This window comes from Triticum urartu, chromosome 4 (assembly GCF_003073215.2).
Source record: "Triticum urartu cultivar G1812 chromosome 4, Tu2.1, whole genome shotgun sequence".
Lineage (NCBI taxonomy): Eukaryota > Viridiplantae > Streptophyta > Magnoliopsida > Poales > Poaceae > Triticum > Triticum urartu.
The window spans coordinates 642,921-653,459 of NC_053025.1; the positions used below are offsets into that span (position 1 = coordinate 642,921).

The 10,539-nt window shown below is 42.0% G+C and overlaps 1 long non-coding RNA gene across 1 annotated transcript; it reads left to right on the plus strand.

Annotated features, from left to right (window-relative positions):
• The first annotated feature begins 7,666 nt into the window (after positions 1–7,666).
• LOC125550095 lies at positions 7,667–10,539 on the plus strand. Its single transcript, XR_007301532.1, has 5 exons — positions 7,667–7,824; positions 8,355–8,599; positions 9,046–9,120; positions 9,467–9,530; positions 10,334–10,539. It is a non-coding gene; the product is annotated as an uncharacterized LOC125550095 (long non-coding RNA).

The following is a 10,539-nucleotide window of genomic DNA, read 5'->3' on the forward strand; positions in this document are numbered from 1 at the left end:
ACTCTTTTGTATTCTATGTAAGTTTGTTGGAGCGCTGGGCCGATCGTGCCACCTGCTGCATGCAAATGGCACTTAACTGCATGTCATTATATTCTCTGTGATCTCTCACAAGCTAATAATCCACATATTTTAATTTGTGAGATTTTCAAAACCCTCAGTAGCTAGTCGGCACAACGTGATGCAATGCGACCAAGCTGTTGCATCGATCGGAAGAAAACTTTGGAATAATTTAAAATTCAGACGGATCATTGCTCCTCAGGCTCCCAGACCACCAGCGCTAGCTAAGGTTTCCTCTGCCTCCTGCCGAGCAGCCGCCGGACGGCATCGTCGATCTCTTGTAGCTTTAGGGCGAGGAGGCGCGGTTAACCCCTGTCCATGCCGGCGGAAGAACTCCGCTTCTATTTTTTTTAGTTTTGGTAGAGTTTGTGTCCTGTCTAGGAAGACGAGTCGGCTGGTTCTTGAAGATGGAATAAGGTTTCCCCTGCCTAACCCTGTCCTCGTGGTGCTTCTAGCACCTTCGGACGGTATGTGGAGGTTTGTCTCGGACGGATCTCGCGGGGTTCGGTCGGTGTTTGTCTTCGGTGGCTCCGTTTGGATCCGGCCTTTGTTCGTTTATTTTCATGTGTCGAAATGTTAGACCATTCGTATCAAAACTTCTCTTCATCGGTAGCAGTTGATGTCCTGCTGTGTTGGCCCTCTGTGAACTTAGCACGACGACTTTCGGACTGTCTACTACAACAGGGTTTGCATCGTTACGGTGATGAAGGTGTGATGAAGGCGGCGTGCTTAAGGCTCGCTCAAGGGCTTGTACTACCTTAATAGTTAATGAATAGATTAAAAGTTTTTCCTATGAAGAAAAGTCGGTAGGTGGTCTACAAACTTGAATATATTTTTAACTTCTGATGTTCTTTGTACTACCTTAATAGTTGATGAATAGATCGAAAGTTTTTCCCGTAAAGTTTTTCCTCTGCCTCCCGCGTGCAGCCGCCAGCCTGCCCCATCGATCTTCTGTGCCTTTAGGGTCAGGAGGTGTAGTCAACCCCGGTCCATGCCGGTGGGAGGACTCCGTTTCTAGATAAATTTTTTTAGTTTTGGTAGGGTATGTGTCCTGCTCAAAAAGATGAGGCCGCGGCTTCTTGAAACGGAATAAGGTTCTCCCCCGAATAGCCTTCTTGCCTTCGGAGGGCATTTGGAGGTTTGTCTCCATGGGATCTCGTAGGATTCGGTTGAACTTTGTCTCCATGGGATCTCATAGGATTCGGTTGAAGTTTGTCTTCGATGGATCCACTTGGATCTGGTCTTCGTTCCTCTATGTTCATCTGTCTACAGGTTGGATCATTCTGATCTACACTTCTCTTCATTGGCGGCGGTTAGTGTTCTGGTGTGATAGTCTTCTGCGGGCTTAGCACGATGACTTTTCGACTATCTACCACAACAATGTTTGCCCCCCTCCGATGACGGGGGGAGAGGGGATGACGGCGACACGCCTTCATATCTCTAATCCTTGTTGTCGTCTCTAGGTAGTCTACAAACCTAGATGTACCTCTTACATCTAGTGTTTCTTTTACTGCCTTAACGATTGATGGATAGATCAAAAGTATTTCCGGTAAAGAAAAGTCAATTATTGCAGGTTGCATACTAGTACCCCCCCCCCCCTATTGATATGTCTCTTCCACTCATTTGGAAATGACGGTCTTGATGCTAATGCAACCAAGTTGTTGCATCTGAAGAAAACTTTGGACTAATTTAAAAATAAGACAGATCATCGCTCGTCAGCCACCCATTGCAACCAGCTCTAGCTAGGGTTTCCTCTACCTCCCGCCGTGCAGCTGCCTGCCTGCCTCGTCTCCCGTGCACAATATGAAATTCCAAATTAGTCAAAAATTCAAGAAATGGTTATGACATGAGAAAAATTCCATGTTGATTGATAATGACAGAAAATCCAAATCATAGAAACAATTGAATTAGGAAAAACTACATGCTCACGGATGCACCCATCTGGCCTAGTTAGCACACTCCTCTCAACTGTTTTTTTAGACTATGGATGAATGAGTCCAACTTTTGCAAGCAGATGGGCATGCCCATTATAGGTATCCATATCAGATTGAAAAAATTCTGACACCGTTTGCACGTTCTGGCAAGTCCGGCCCTTTATTGGACTTTTTTCAACAGAAAAACTCCAGAAAATGCAACTTTTCAAAAACCTAAAAAATTAAACATGGTGCCTTGAATTGGTCATAATGTCATGGAAAAAATTGGGTTCATTTCAAATATGTCGAGAAACAACGTGCTGTTAGACAGAGTCTTCTAGCCTACCCAAACACCCTACACTAAACATGGTCTACTTTTGGACATCCTTAAAATGACCCTAACTTTTACAAACAGGTGGGAATACCATGGTAGGCATCCATGTCTGGTCTCAATGATTTCTGACACCATATGCAAGTTGCGACATGTCCAACCATATATCGACTTTTTTTACGGAGAAAACTCACAAAAATGCAAATTTGTCGAAAACTAAAACAACTTGGCATGGTGCCTGGAATTGGTCATACAAGGACACGAAAAAATGGGGTAATTTCATGTATGTCGAAATAGAACATGCTCTCATGCAGAACCTTCTAGCCTAGCCAAACACCCCGCATTGAACATGGTGTTCTTGTGGAAATTCCTGAAATGACCCCAACTTTTACCATCAGGTGGGCAAGCCCATGGTAGGCATCCATACCAGGTTAGAACGACTTCCAAAACCATGTGCAAGTTGTGCCACGTCGTGCCATTTATTGCATTTTTTTTACCAAGAAAACTTCAAGAAATTCAAAAATTGTAAAAAAAAAAACCCAAACAACTAGGCTTGGTGCCTTGGAATTGCCATACAAGGCCATAAAAAGTTGAGTTCATTTCAAGGATCTCGATAAACAACATGCTCTCTTACGGAGCCTTCTTGCCAACCCGCACACCCTCCGTTGAACATGATATATTTTTTAAATGACATCAACTTAAAACAGTTACTTAAATGTGTTATTATGATATTCCAAAAACATTCAATTTTTTGAACAGGTTTAGGCCATGGCCCAACTAGGTGACAACATCGCTCCTGCTGGGCACCTGTTGGCCCGGCCGAAGGGCTGGCGGATTTGAAAAAAGTTCGATGGTTCAAAAAAGTTCCTATTTTCAAAATTTGTTGTATATTAAAAATTGTTCCTTTTTTCAAACCTGTTCAAAAAATCAATAAAAGTTTGGAGAGTTTCAAATAATGTTCGCGCTTTCTCAGTTTTTGGAATTTAAGAAATACTTATGTTCGTAGTTTGTTCCGGGAAATGAAAAATATTCCTGTTCATTTTGTTTGTTTTGGAATTTAAAAAATATTCATGTTCATTTTTTTTGGAATTTAAAAAATATTCCTGTTTGTACTTATGTTCCAAGAAATTCTACACAAATTCATAAAAAAAATTGGTCTCAAATTTTTGTTTGTATTTTCTATTTTCTTTTGAAATTCCAAATAAGTTAGTGTTTTTGTAAAATGATTTTTGTTTCAACTGTTCATGTTGAAAATTGTGTTTGGTCTTTTTAAAAAATGTTTGTGTTTTGACATTCGAGGCTATTTTGAAAGACAAAAATATTTTTTGAATTTTCTGTACTACTTTCAAAAATGTGAATTTTGATTTTTTTTTTATTTATTGGAAGTGAATATTTTTAGACCTTGTATCGTTTTGAGTGTGTACTATATTCGGTTGTTGCTTTATAATATAATAAAGCATGGTGAAAGCCTATTTTTGTATATGCAACATATATACAACAGGGGTAGGCCACTAAACACCACTTAACGCACGCATGTACGCCTAGCTAACTACCCTGGAATCTCTCCAGTCAGCTAACAACTTATCCATGCAGCCATTAACTAACCCACTTGTTTGGTGGGTGCACCATGTGACGTCAGTATTTGATGGCTTACTAGTCAAGAAATCTCAGTTCCCTTAAGTTTACAATGTTATTGGGAAGTTTCACAGAATTCTCGTAACCTTCAAGGCTAATGTGTTGTAGGAATTTCATCCTATGGATGTTCTCGGGTAGTCTATTTAAACAACTACATTTTTTTACGCCAAATATCTCAAATGTTTAAGCTTATACAGAGATTCAGCCAATGAAACAAAATTGGAGGATTCTATATATAGCGTCTGTAGGCTTGAAAAGGATCCCAATGAATCATCTAACTCTCAGTGGCGGAGCTTGACTGCGATGTCGGAGGGGGGGGGGGGCAAAAAGCAAAGTATGCAGTTTGGAGGTGCTCATGAGAATACTTTATTCTAATTATGACCCCGAAAAAATTTCCTTCAGGAATTTGTATTGGGCTGGGGGGGGGGGGGGGGGGGGGGGGGGCACAGCCCCCTCAGCTATACACATATCTCCGCCATTGCTAACTCTATCTTGAAACTCCCAATTATCATTGATGATGTGAGTGATTTATGCTCTTGTCAACTTCTCCACTCAAATTTATTTGATTCCAATCCTTCAGTTTCTACAGACAACCAAAAAAACCTTTGCAAACTAATATTGTGATTAATATTTTCTCCATTGTGAATTATTAGTGCATCATCTCTAGCTAAAAATTGAGCAAATGAGCGAACAAGATCATGCATATTGGAAATATCTAGACCAATGTCCTCTGGATCTGGCTCTATAAGGTCACGTAGTAATCCGTCTGAGTTTCCATGAACAACGCCTTCACTAACCCACTTGCCGACAATTTCATAGGATGGCATATCCTTCTTTTTAGGTTAATGGAGAAATGGAGAAAACATTGCCTCAAACAAGAGGGAAGTCCTCATAGCTAAGAAATATTGCATAATTTAGCTCTTCTGGCATTTGGGATACTGACCATATAGCATCATTTATAACCTTTTTCTAAGCACATTGTTCTTTTTCCCTCTGGCATAGGAGCCCTCCCATCACTTTTACAACAAGTGGTAGACCATCACACTTTCCTATAATCGGCGGTTGCCGGCTGCCTTGGGCGTCCTACCATCTTTATATGGGAGACCAAAATCTGATGGGTCGAGGTACGCCTCTCCCGGGTGCGTTGGCTGGCAGTAGGCCAGCAACTCCGACTTGCCGCTAGTGCGGGAGTTTGACGTGATCTCCTACCCGCGGTTCGTTGCTACTCGTGTGAAGTCCGGTGCTTGGTCGTGTGGGACTCGGTGCACGGCTCTAGGTTGCACCCGTTCCGGCCAACGTATGACCTTCTGGTTCGATTAGGGGCGTCCGCATGTTATGTTGTCGATGAAGGACCGTGGACGTGGTGGTCATGGCAACGTTGTGCCAACAGTCTGATCGGTGCTGACGATCACGGATTTGGCGTCATCGTCCGCATTAATGGCTCGGTGATGACCATTGGCAGCCACTGGGTCATGCCCCCTTGTCCACAAGGACTGGACGGGACTTCAGCCTGGATGCCCATATTGTGGCGGCGCTAAGACTGGCCTAGGGGCAGATGCCGGGATTTTGAAAACCGCGGCCTGTGCACTATAAAGCAGATGATTGGTGATGTCTCATGGCATAGATGTCGAAGCGGCGGCCCTGGTCTGCGTGGTAGTCTCTTCAGCCCGCACCATCACGACAGTGGTGGCATTGTCTCTTGGTCTTGTGGGCGGCGTGAGGCATAGCGGAAGGTGTCTTGGGCGCAGTTTCGGTTTCCGTTGTGATTCCTCGAGGATCTGAACTCATCATTCTTGTCCTGAAGACCTTATGCTAGCACGTGGGAGACACCGGGAACGCTCTGGCGCCAACGATGGCGACGCTCTCTTCTTGAAGACGTCGTCGTGGTGTCCCCCTACATGTCTGGGTTCCAGGTGAAAACCTTTATCCATTGGGGACTCGACAGCGGCGACGCGTGACACCGACATCCCTTATAAGGGCGTTGTCGTGGAGCTTAGGTGTGTTTACATGTAGCGCGGTGTTGTACTCGGATCCTCCTATGTCCTTTTTCGGTAGCACAGTAACTTGCATTGTACGAGATCCGAACATTGTGGGATCGGCTTTCTAAGAAGGCTACCTCTCCACCTCGTATCATTTGGTTTTGTAGTCTATTCGGTTGTTGCTTTATAATATAATAAAGCGGGGTGAAAGCCTATTTCGAGTTCTTTAAAAACCTCATAAGCTAGCTCTCTGGGAAATAAAGAGCATGTGTCTGTTGGCGCCACCTCCTCTCGCAACGCCGCTTCTTTTTCATCTTGCTGCCTCACACAAATCTCTCTCTTCTTTCATGAAAATTTGTGTGAGACCACAACACTCATGCACACTCATGCTACATTGTTTCCTCAGCCCTCACGACCTCTATCTCTCATTACTTGATATATGCAACACATATACAACAGGGGCAGGCCTGACGCACGTACCAACTAGCTAACTACCCTGGAATCTCTCCAGTCAGCTAACAACTTATCCTTGCAGCTACTAACTAACCCATGAATGTATGCATTTGACTCGGCTAAAGACGATACTGTTGTAGCTTGCCGCAGCTACAACTACCTGCATGACTCAAAAGTATGCATGAAACAAAATATGATGAAAACTAAATAACAAGCTTAACTCTAACAGTATCATCATAAAAATTTCCTATGTGACATGTGTTACGGACAACTGACTGTAATACACTGTATGGTGTCCTACATGGCCTAATGGGTTGAAAACCAAATTAACGTGGATCATGGCAAGCCGAAGGGAGGTTGGGGTGTCGGTGGAGCAAATGGCACAAAAAATAAAAAGACTTACTCCACAAGTCTTGCCACTTGTTGTTTCGTGGGTGCACCATGTGACGTCAGTATTTGATGGCGTCAACGATGATGAGTCGAGCCCCATGCATGCCTGCTATGTCATTCTAGTACGTCATGTATATATATAACTTGCTGGGCAGGCTGGTGTTGATACATTTACTCGTGTGTTGAGTCGTTCACGGGATCCAACAGGTTGACGTTGCATCGATCAGTAAACCGATCGTTCATATCCAAGTACACCAAGTGATGGATCCTAGGCAGGACTGCACATGCATGCACCACTGAAGTACCAGCTAAACTGGTCAATCAAAGAAAGAATCAGGTTAAGAATCGTGTGATTCGTCATAGGATGGATGGAGCTCCCGGGAGATGCTGACGAGCACCTAGCTAGCTGTGCTGTGGATCCGATGCTATCGCGCAGATTCCTCGGATCCATCACGTGTTCACTCCATCTGGGCTTGGTTATGCTAATGATGTTAAATCATCGTGTTAAGTGCCACAACTTGAAGATGCTCCTGATGTTAAATCGTCAGATCTGGCATTGACTGGAAGTTCATAGATTCGCTGACCCCAAATGAACTTGTCAAAGCTTCGTTAAGCTCAAGGCGTTGACACGCCTCAATTAATTCATCCTTACGTACGATGGCACTTGCATACAAGTTACCACACAGACAGGAACTGACATGACATCTAACAGCGCAAGTCATACTGTATATCACTACCAGAAACCGTAATATTTCTGTGGGTCGACTAATTTTCCTGTCGGGCCCGCAACTAGCCCACAGGAAAAACACTTGGGCTGTCGGCCAGGGATATGTCTAATATTCCTGTGGGCTGAGTAAGTACCGACAGGAATATAATTTTCGGCCCACCCGCGAAACACTAGGCCGCGAAGAATTTTCAGCCGCGCGCATCTGGAAACTACGCCCCTGCCATGGAGCCCTCTTTTCACGCCAAGGCTTGACCTGCTCCTCCAACACGGCCCTGCTCCGACCACGCCGCCACCGTTGAGAATCCACCCCAACTCGAGCAGTTCACCGGCGTCATGGAGGTACGTGACCTAAATCTCAAAACTCGGATGTTTCCTGTTTGTGGCATGTCCGGATCCCCAAATCTGGTGCAGCTCTAGGAATCCCCAAATCCGGCCTCAGATCTGATCTATAGAACTGTGGTTTGGATGCATAATAATCCCCAAAACTGGTGCAGCTCCTTGGATCTCAAATCTCGTTTTAGATTTCAGCTTTTTCTTTGAAGAAATTGCAACCATTTATTGCTGCCTTATTATTACTTCAGTTGGTTTGGAGGCAACAGTATGTATCCACGGGATCTGAAATTTTACTAAGAATGGTGGGATACTTGGGGAGTTTCAATTAGTTCTCAAACTTTAAGTATGAACGGGTTGGATACAACTGTACATATCCATAATTTTGCGTATAATCTTGTTTCAGCCTAAATGACAATTTTCTTTCTATTTTGGTGGGATTTTTTCATTGACTTACTGTACAACACCATAATAATTCAAGCTCTATTTTTTTGTCCATACATTTTTATTTTACCTGCCTTTAATATGCTGACATTCAGGAAGCACTGAGCTGCTGCATTGGAAATACGAGGAGCTTCATCAATGCAAGAAGTTGAGATTCACTCAACGGCAAGAAATAGTCTCATGTTTTTCTTCCAAATAGTATGTACCATTCCCCACTTTGATACTTATGAACACCCATTTGAGATATCCTTTTCCTAGTTACAGTTCATCCAGATCACGAGTACGATTTATGGTTCATGATCCAACTAAAAGAGGTGGAATATCCTCTGCCCTTGACATGGTATGGTGCATACTGTTATTTCCCACCTGTCTCCAACTTCATGTATTGGTTAATTTCGATTCAAGTTTTCTATCTTGCAAGATCATGCTATCTTCAGTTTGCTCAAGAATATCTGAAATGCACCTAGACATTATATTTCAGAGTAGTGACAATGAAACTGTACCAGGAAAGGCTTATTACCAGCAGCTATTCTCAAGATATGAATGCTCTGTTATAACAATTAACATGACAAAGATATGTTCAGGGGCTCCTATCATAGGCCATACTATATGTCATCTTAATTTAGTTACTCCTTTTACTACTTGCTTCTTGGAATTTCCAATTGTCTTATTATCTAGTACTTAACAGTTCTTGTGTATTCCTCATATTTCAGCTCACCGTGTTCTTCCTTCTCCCTTAAGTGTTATTTTGTTTTATTTCTTATATTGAAGATTGAACAATTGCAGTGCAAGCACACAATTGGTTGTTCCTGCTGGAGAAGGTGCACAATCTTGCCGAGTTGCACACAATCAATTAAAATGGTATATTTGTACATTGCTGGAACTAGTTGATTGTAGCTCTTAGTTGTACAAGTTGGATGCAAGTGTTTGGGTGCGATGACCCGTAGATATTGCATTTCTCTGACAATTATCAGTACATTGCATAGATGAATGGATGTCACTCCTTACATTGTTGTTCTGAACTTCTGTACTAATTTACTGAAGCATCAAGTAACAACTATCCTCTGTTTGGGTCAAACCTTTCTGTAGTAGTGTTGCATTCTATTTCCTTATTATTTTTTATTGTCTTACTATCCAGTACAGTAACACTCTGCTCCCTAACTTGTTTGTCCATGCCTTCTTATTTTAGTCTCCTTCATTATGTTAGGTTTTTTGGGAAGAATTAAATGAACATCATCAGTGTAACATAGAGGTTAAAGCAGGTGGTTGAGGTATCACTCAATTTCAAGAAATTGAATAAGATTCTTCCAAATGAAGTGGCACCATTTCCTTTCATATTTTGTTGTTCTATGCACATGAACCTAGAGATTAAATATTGATCAACACCTGATTGAGGTCTTATTTTTCTAGTTTTCTTGCGATTATTGAGAACATATCATGCTATGTCCAGTGTGCCCAAGATCACGAGACCAACATTATTGACCCAGTAGTTGCTATGTTGGTTTAGTCTGAACACAACCTCTTTCTATTGCTTTGTGGTCTTTTATTGTCTCACCATGATGTACAGTTTCCATGCTGTTACATTATTAAATTATTGCATAATGTTTTGGATTTTTTATTCTTAAGGAGATGATGATGACTCTGCCCATTTTTTTGAACATTTGAAATGGATAGACTTAAGAGTATTGACATTGGTAGTTTAATTTCTTGCAAGAAGTCTCTAATGACTTATCCGCTCCGGAAGTTAGCTGATAATTCTGTCAAACTAATCCAGTAGCATGTGCTTAGGTTGTCATTTAAGTGGATTTTGTCAGTCGCATGATTTTTATAAAATCTGAGATATGATGGTAGAAAAAATTACGCCATTATTAGTCTATAAGGTGTAGAAGTGGGTAACTTTGCTGAGACAAAAACAAGTTGGGTATATATGCCAATGTTATTGTGAGAAACTGAGATACCAAATAGATTATGCTTATTATACCTTACAGATATTGTTCCTGTTTCTCGTTACCTTTTTGTTGCAAACTGTTGACACTTGCAGATTCTTACAAGTTCAATTATATGTCCATTGCAGGGTATCCTTGAAGAGAAGCTTGCAACTTAAGCTGCAACAAAAGTGCATATTTAGTTGATGCACTTGTGTGTTTTTAGATGTTGCAACTCTGTTTTCATTGACCTACGATTCATGTATGTAAATTCTATGGAACTGTATCCGAAGACTTGTGAATTTGTATCTCTGGTTGATGGAAACAATTGATAGTGATGTTTCTATGTTTTAAA